Below are 8896 nucleotides of genomic sequence, written 5' to 3' on the forward strand. Positions count from 1 at the left end.
CAGTGGAGGATCTAGATACTTAGACAAATTCTAATTTTGGTTAATCTTAAGAGAGATCCTAGATTTGTGTTATTAGGATCGATTATTGAGTAATTTTTTTCATATATGATTTTTATATTTGATCAGGATTATGAAGAGATTATTGTCTGCATATGATATCGAGTGAAATATTTTGTTAAAAAAAATTCATAAATCAAAGAAGAATATTGATTTCTGTGCTTGGATCAGTCACCGGTAAAGATAAGAATCCCTGTACATGATTAATATTATATATATGCTATTTTACTGTTAGTCTTGATTTTGCATCGTCGGATTTGAGATCGATGAATTTATTATATCTGAGATATTGTTATTTGATTTTGAGCATGAGTATGTTATGTCAATATATATGTATCAGAGATTGATAGCATGATTATATGGATATGACATATCTGAATTGATCATAATGCAAGTCGGAATTGATTTGATGAAATCAACACATAATGATTAAATGAAAAGAAAGAGATATATGGTATGGACTAGCCTTATCATGTGGAACAGCCAGCCAGGAGCTTATGCCTGAGACAGCCCGCCAGGAGCTTATGCCTGGGACAGCCCCCACTGGCTTACAGGTGGATCAGTCGGTCAAGAGCTCATGCCTGGGACAGTCCGCTAGGAGCTTATGTCTGGGACAGCCTCTCACGGGCTTTCGTATGTGGGACAGCCAGCCAGGAGCTCATCCTGGGACAGTCTTGAAAGGCTTTTATGTGGAAATTGATTTGGATGATGACTGAGGTATAGACTTGGATAGTCCAGAGCCAAAAAGAAAAGGTTAAAAATCATGTGATTATGAAAAGAGAAATGAAAGATAAGACATGAAATAATTGTTGAATAAAAGTGTTTCACCTGTTAACATATGATGATGCATCTATTTTAATAAGACAGTAAATTTATGGATGTTTGCAGTATTCTGAATATTGAACATGAGATTTTGTATTTTATTGCTTATTTTTATTTTCAGATTATATTACTATATCAGTGTGATATGGGAATTCTTACTGGGCTGTAAAGCTCACATCTCTTCATCTTTTTTTTTCTTCTCAGAGATACAGGATGCTCATGATTGGCTATGGTATTGGATTGTGGGTGAGCAGATGTGTAGATAGAGTGTCATAGTACCTAATCAGAGGATTGAAGAAATTTAATTTATAATTATGCAAGATTTTATGAATTATTGTTGAAATAAATTGTTACGGATGTTAAGGTTGTCATGATTTAATTTGGCCTTGCATATTCTTTAGGACTTGCTTTAAGGAGTGTGCGGCCATCACGTATCCGACCCGGATATTGGGTTTGGGATGTGACAATATATATTGTGCATAAAAGACTATACTACGCACTCTTTCAGTATAAACGTAACAACGCAGAAAATACGGCAGCATCGATATAAATATTTCTTCAACACGCACACCTGAACCATGCCACCTACATCCTGAACAAAGGACTTGGAGAAACGGGAGGAACAGCTAAAAGCATGTAGGAAGATGGGCACCGTACTCTAAGCAAACTTTTGGGCCTCACATGGTATAGGGACTGCTGGATTTTGGAAGGCATTGCTTTTGACTTATAAACTATTTTACGGTCATTCCTTGAAGCCGAGCTTCAGCCTTCATCGACAGTTCTTTTTCAGGAATATCATCCAATATAGACCGTCCTGTATTCTCCTTATTTGCCTCACGAGCATTAAGCACAAACGGTGCCAGAACCGTTCTCCGAGGATCCATAACTAATGGCTCGTAGATGGCCATGCTAATGTCCTGAAGTAGCGCTGTAGGTGAGTCGAATGCATTTTGAGTGTTAAAAAGCATCTGAAACCCCTTCAAAACACATAGATGGATTTGTTTCCATTCTTTCGGCACTTCAGTATTGTCATCAGTCATAATAATTTCAAGCATCTGCTTCTTGAGCCTTTCCAGCATGTTCTTTATGTATGCCATTGAATCATCAATATTTGCCTCCGGATTCTCTTTCATGTACAGTGGCACCATGTTCAGTTTCCCGTCTTTCATCTCCTTCTGAAATGATTTTGCATCAGTTTGAAAACAACAATGATAAGACAAATAGACATGAAAATTATGGAGTAGTGGTATAACCTCATAGCTTTGAGTGTCATTCAGTAAGCGCGTTGAGAGCATTAACAATTTGGTAATGTTGCTGTAACGGGTTCCTTGAGAGATATGTGGACGCTTTGGGCTTGCAAGATAACATGCAGGGAGAAACATTGCTTGTATAGCTATGGAGAGCATGCCAACTTGAAGGTATTCATCAATTGATGGTGCATCTTTGCTTCTACTCCACTCAGATTCCCTCAACCACACGTTGAACGTTTCTCTCCACTTTATATATGACAATAGGTTTAAACTTGCTCAAACTACAGTTACTAACATGAAAAAGTATGCACATTGATTTTTAAATGATGGACATGAGAAACTTACGAAATCTTGAAAAAGTGTTTTCATTTCATGCCCTTGTTGGTGGAAAATCTTCAATGTAATATCACATACGAGGTCATCAAGAGCATCAAAAATAACTTTACTAGGCCCAGATAAGCCTTCTCCTTCCCACCTGTTACCATTAAATTAATTAGGAATATTTAAAAAAAAAAAGAAAAGAAAAAACAATGAAGCGCAAATTCTTCAACCTTCATGCAGCTACTAACCAATACCTTTGGACTGCTTCGTTGAGGCGTTGTAATTCATCCAATGAACCATGCTCATCAAAAAAATCATCTGCAACCGTAACTAAGGTTGCACACTTCGCCACAATTTTCCGCACCTCAGAATCTAAAGGAAGGGAAATGGGAGTAGCACAAACGTAGTAACAGTATGATGTGTTCTCTCGTCCGAAGCCCATGTTGGCGAGGCCCGTATCTTTGGACCACCTAATGTGATGTATGGATATGATATGGTAGAGAATCAATTAAATAAGTAAACGAAGAGAGAGAGTAAAAAAAATGTGAAAGCATTCTGTCCAGAAGCACACATTACTTTTCTTCTCAAAAAAAAGGGAAGGGAAAGGAAAAGAAAAGTACATGTATTGCTTCTCTTAGAAAAGAGGAAAGCCATGTAACTTTCTTTAATCTAGAACTACCTCTTTAGTTCCTTGAGTTCAGTCCTATAGACTGACTGGCGAGTCATGAAATTTTTTGTGGCAAGCTGGATAATGTCGTCGGGGCATGTCAGCCTGCAGTTTTGCACAAAGTATTTGATGTCATCACCAACCATATATAATGTTTACATTTACCGAGTACTTGGTTGCTAATTGCTATGTGTGCTACCTGTAAGATGAAGACTTTCCGATCCATAGATTATAACCTTTACTTTTTTCTATGTACATCCGGTGCTCCAAATGATCCATTCGTGCTAACCATAGATGCTTCAACTCATGCTCAATCTGGTTCGGCATATAAACATTAAAGAGCTACCAAATTGAAGTACTAGATTGTTGAAACCACAAATGCACATGATATGCATGTGTAGGTGACAAATATTTACTTCAGCGATTTACACCAACTAGATTGTCAGTCGAGCATTTATTTTAACCTCTTAGAATATTTAATACTTCTTGCCGTTTTCAACTCTGAACAGATCATGTAAATTTGTTAAAAAAAGTAACATCATGCTACACTGACCATTAGCATAAATATTTTCTTGTTGTTGATGTGGCATGGCACACTTGACACACATGATTCATGAGGATGGTCACTTAGTGCCATGTGATGCCGAGTCAATGCCTTGTTGATGAGAGAAACGAAAAAAATAGCGTTTAGTTACCTCTTTCTGGTGATCAGAAAGAACCAAAGGGCTGTCGTTTAAATCTTCACTTGGCAATCCCTTCTGCAATATTTTCTTGGAGAAGGTTTTGGCATTTTCGAGCTCTGGTTCCTCTAAAAACATCAAATGCGTGGCTCTGTAGACAGCATACATGGCTCCAAAGAAGTCTTGGTAGTTCTCTTCCATGTACAAGAGCATTTGTGGTTCACGCATAAACCGGCAAAACCTCTCTATGACACCAAAAGCAATCAATCACTTTCCATGGAAGAGTTAACGATGCATGCATGCATTTATCTACATGTCTATGTGTGTACATATGTTATATAAATAGCATTACCTGGAGATATTCGATAGCCATGCCTCCTCAGGTGTTGAAAGGCTAAAGAATCCCCGAAAATCTGGAGCGGCAGATCGTGCATCTTAGAAGGTTCCAGCCCCTTCGTCTCCCAGTTCCTATACGAGGAGTTCCAATTATAGACTCATGATTAGCAAGGCTTTTTCTTTTGCTCTAAACTACGGACAAAGGATATAATATACAAGGTTGTTCAAGATGCCAAAAAAAAAAAAAAAACCATGAGGGTTGAAAAAGGAGGACACAGTTCAACCCATTAGACCAGTCAGACTGTGATGTACGAAAGAAACGTGTTGCACGTCTTCTAAAAAAACATGCATTCTTTGTGTTGCGCGTGTTTTACCAAAAGCATTACAACAAAAATGGTGATTAACGATATTTTTAAGTATTATTATAGATCAAAAAAAATATCATAAATATTTTTAACAATATTTTTATGATATTTTCTTATATGTTATTTTAAGATGGTATCGATAATTACTTATCGATATTTTTAAAAAAATATCGATAAAAATTTTTATCTTAGCGGCACATGTAAGTGCTTTTAAAATTTTAATGCCAACATTTTTTATATACTGATAAAAATTATCAAAAAATAAACTATATTCTAAAATTAGAATAAAAATAAGATTCGAATCAATAATTTTTTATTTGAATAGCAAACTCTTAACCACCAGCTTATAACTTATATGATTAACATATAAATATAGTTTATTTAACTTATTAACGTACATTTACATCATTAAATAAGTAATGTTATGAATATATATATATATATATAATAACATATTTTATGAGATCGGTATAACTAAATCAAGCTCTATATAAAATTAATAATTTAAAATTTAGTGATAATTTTTTAAAATCCTATAAATTATGATATTATTTATCAACATATTTGTTAAATATCATAAAATATAAATTTATAGCAGTATTTATAATAAAATACCGTAAAATATAATTTTATAATGATATTTATAATAAAATATCATAAAATATAAATTTATAGTGGTATTAATGATAAATTACTGTTAATAAAAAAAATTTATTAAAAAATAATGATATTTTTATCAAAATACAGTAAAAAAAGAGATTTTAGCAATATATAATAAAAAATATCATCAGCAATTTATCATAAAAAATTATTTTTATTATGGTGAAGTTCCGATGGATTTGTGGATGTCATCTATTGTAGGATGGATGGGCGTGCACCACCATCCATCCCGTGATGGATGCCATCCGGGGGTGCACCATACTTTTCAGTGCCGTGCACGTATCGTATGGTATCCGTGGTCTTGCTCAAAAGGATGAAACTATATATGAAAAAGACAAGCAAGTCATGCAGAGCCAAGGAGCCATCAATTCCACTTCAAGAGAGGCAACGCTGCGTGTATGGTTGAACATTTTAAGGATCCCCCCAAACTCTGTTCCCAGCCATCCGGAATGACTACATTTGGAATAAAAAAACTTAGAGGAGTACCTAAAAATATACTCCATTCCCACCCAGCCTCACCTCATTTAGATGAGAGCCTAGATCATACTTTTTAGAATCGAGCTTCTGTCCCCCGCTTTGGATAGGTGATAATACCATCGAAAAAGCACTCGATGATAATTGACATGATTATTTGTCAAATTTATTTACATATCATTCTTTATAAAAAATATTATAATAATGATAGAAGCAACAGTGACTACAACAATCATAACAATAATAATAACAATAATAAGATACTGTTGAAAATCAAAATTTTCAATTTTTATAATTTTTAAAAAAAGAGAAAGTGCTTTCAAATAATTAAAGACAAAAATAAGGTTCTAAACACTACTCCCGTCTTGGACTCTTGTATTAAAAAGTTCAACGATATATGAAACTATTGACAAATAAAAATTGTATATTATTAATGATACTTGCTATTAACAACCGAACAATAGTTGATGAATCGTCAACTAAACATCCTCATGTAAATAGAGCCGTGCTTCAGCCAAGTGGCCGGCGATGTCGGTCACAAGAAAAAATTATGTATCCGGGACCTTGAAACATAATATAGCATTCGAGAAAAATAGTATACAAAAACCATAAATAAGCCTTTTCCCTCTCCACTATAAGATTGTGATAAGTTGTTGAAATTCAAAAACATAGAAAAAAAAAAAACCGAAGTTGATATATAAGATGACCTAAAAATTTAAAAAAAAAATCTTCAAGCAGGAAGAGAGGCTAGAATTGTAGGCTTACCAATAAAGGTTATCCATCACATCTCCTATTTGGTTGGTGAAATGTTCATCGCATCCTAGTTGCATCAAATGGTCCACCAGACACAGCTTTATAAGGTCTTGGTCCACAGGATACGTGGGAGGAACTGCGCCACGCACCAAACCGGACCCAGTCACCCTCTTCAATTTAGGAACAAAGTATATATAATTTCGGATCTAGTGCTGTCTTAAAACTCACCTCCACGGCCGCATCTTTGGACCAAGGCTTCCAAATACTGCTTGCAATCTCTATCTCCAGTGATCATGAAAGCACAAGCAGTTGCGGACGGGGAATGGAATAACGACCCATCTTCTCTCTTATGCTTAAGAATATCTTCATGCTTCCCTTGGTAGACTGACGGCAAGGACTCGAGGTACAGTGGAAGTGGGTGATGGTGACCACCACAGGATGTTTCTTCCCTGCAGACGAAGTAGGCAGGTATCAGGAATGGAAAATAGCCGTTTGAGCTGGTAAATTTGAATGAAGCAATATATATCAATAAGAAAAAAAAATGTTGAAAGAAAGATCTCTACGTTTTGAAAATTTTTTCCCTTTCATTGAAGACATCTTCCACGGCTCTTGTGTAGCCCAGAGGAAACACCTTCAAGCCTCTGTCCTTTGCCAGCTCAAGCATGCCCGGGAATACGATGGCAAACCATCGGGGGATGCCACCATGGTGTTTCGTAAGCAGCTCCTCCGTGTTTGCATGAAGAAACTTTAATCCTGTTTTTTTTTTTTTTTTGGGAAAAGTTGGAAGCCAAATGTCAAGACTTTAGCACAAAGTGCCCACATCACATCAGAGAACTGCATCGGTGAATTATTCTGAAGTCCTTCTGGAGCAACTCATTAGTAGAATAAATGTTCTAATTTGGAACCTTAATGGTGGAACTTAACACTCGGTCCTTTCTTTGAATGGACTTCAATACACAATCTTTTCTATTAGAATTTAATTTTTAGGCCCACGAATACTTATATGAGATTTGCACATACATACCTGTATATGGTTTTATTGTCCCTACACACACTAATACATGTGTGTGGCGTAGTTTTTTGATGTGAAGGATATGCGTGCACGCAGTTATTTGTAGCTACGTACATATTAAGATCCAAGTACGTACAGCCAACCATCAGGGATCGACAACTAAAGAAATTCTGAAGAATGATAACAAGGAAGACGGCTTGATTGTACCTTCATCTATATTTATGGAACCAACGCTCCAGGTCTTAAGCGCAATAATACAGGCCAGACTAGCAGTGAGGCTGCCTATGGTGAGATCAAGGTCTCCCCATGACCCTCCATGGTTCTGGTTGCGGAGCACCCAATCCAAACAGTTTGGAAACATGGGACGACGACGAAGTTCAGAATTGGGTATCATGGCTACCCATGCAGTCTCGTAGGCAGACGGTGGCAAGAAGGAGTACATGTCAGCGGAGGGAGAGAAGACCTCTTCCTTAACCCTCTCGACGAGGCACTCCAACGACTCCTCCATGCCTTACAGAAGCACAACTAGGAAGAAGAAGATGATGATTGTTTCTTTTTTCTGAGCTGACAAGAAGCAAAAAATTATATCTGGATGGCCTGGCTGAATTCCCCCGAGGGTATGTTTATAGTCTTGATGGGAGGCGCTACAGTGCGCCGCACGCAGCCCGGCCTGGCCCACCCCCTCCGTGCCTCACGCAGTCCTTAAACCACACCTTGTCACGTTTTGTTTATTCTTTTCAGCGAAAGCACGTTGTTGACGAATGAGCCCCCGATTCGAGAAAGATACTTGGGTAGAATAAATCCATCACGTATGTTCCTGATTCAACTAGAGGGTGTTTGCTTGGTTGTCGCCGTGCGTGTGGAAAAGAAATAATGTGCAGGAACAAAAGCCAAACCGGCGCGCTTCATGGAAGAAAAATGGGATGAATTTTTTATTTTACCATATCTTCCATCCAGGGGCATAAAAAATTTTAATTAAATCATCTAAACTATCTAACTCAATCCAAACTGAATCAAATACGATGGTTTGATAATTTAATTAATTTGATTCAATTGAATAAAATAAAAAAATCAATATTTCAATTTGGTTATTAATTTACTGATTTACGTGATCCGTTAGAACCGAAGCAACAAATCGAAATTAAAATACCATCATTTGATATATTTATATATACACCTATATCACATATTTCATATATCTATATATACACTTATGTTACATGTATATTCAAAGTTGGAATATACATTTTATATGAATTAAGAATTTAAAATATTGATTTGGCTTTATTTCAATCCAACTTAGATCAAATAATTTTTTTTTCATATACATATGTATGTATGTATGTATGTATACATGTATGTTTGTATATATAATTTTTTATTGTGGCTAATGACTCCATGGAGAAATTTCTTCTTTAGTGCCCGCCCCATATTTTCTTCTTTTGGTGCCCACATCATATGAATTTTGTTCCACGTGTGAGAGCTAGCAAACCACATTA

At 36.2% G+C, this 8896-nt stretch overlaps 1 pseudogene; it reads right to left on the reverse strand.

The window, feature by feature from the left end:
- Positions 1-1408: 1408 nt before the first annotated feature.
- LOC114913705 (S-linalool synthase-like) lies at positions 1409-7984 on the reverse strand (annotated as a pseudogene).
- Positions 7985-8896: the final 912 nt, after the last annotated feature.

Source organism: Elaeis guineensis, chromosome 2, assembly GCF_000442705.2.
Source record: "Elaeis guineensis isolate ETL-2024a chromosome 2, EG11, whole genome shotgun sequence".
NCBI lineage: Eukaryota > Viridiplantae > Streptophyta > Magnoliopsida > Arecales > Arecaceae > Elaeis > Elaeis guineensis.